The sequence below is a fragment of the Populus euphratica genome, unplaced genomic scaffold (genome assembly GCF_000495115.2).
Source record: "Populus euphratica unplaced genomic scaffold, PopEup_1.0 scaffold13.1, whole genome shotgun sequence".
Classification (NCBI taxonomy): domain Eukaryota; kingdom Viridiplantae; phylum Streptophyta; class Magnoliopsida; order Malpighiales; family Salicaceae; genus Populus; species Populus euphratica.
In genome coordinates, this window is record NW_011499872.1 from 1,796,747 (window position 1) to 1,797,454 (window position 708).

The following is a 708-nucleotide window of genomic DNA, read 5'->3' on the forward strand; positions in this document are numbered from 1 at the left end:
CCGAACTCTGGGTACACCTGCGGACGTGGCGCAACAGGATCGAAGGGCAGATTATTTGAAAGGCTGAGATTGATTTGAGGTTTAATCGGGTGTGGTAAAGCGTATTGTATCCTAAGAAATCAAATGCTCAGATTTAAACACTATTAGATCTAACGGTTGGGATATTTTTGATATTTTTCAATTTATTTAAAAAAAAATTAATATCGTACTAGGATGTAGAAAAAGTATAAGGAAAATGAATATTACCCAGTAACATAAGTAGTAATGCAATCCGCTCAAATTCAGAATTCCTCCTCCCTGCCTTGCTTTCATTGGATATTTATGAAAGGGACAGCAAATCACATGATTATGAAAATAATCACGGGATTACTAAAATTTTCAACGTGCACCGATTACAATCTGTTTTATTATATATAATAATACTAAATAATAATAATAATATTTATTTATAGGGGTAAAAATTAAAAATTCAAATCAGTATTATAAAAAGTTTTTTATCCGCTAAAAATCAATTTTAAATTTTAAAAAAAGATAAAAAATACCAGTTTTGATCAAAAATAGTCCGAAACTCATTTTTTATCGCGGTCGACATGGTGGGACCCGTATTAATTCGGTGGACTCGGTTTTGACCAAAAATGACAGTTTTGACCCGAAACTCATTTTTCATCCCGGTCGACATGGTGGGACCCGTATTGACCCGATGGACTC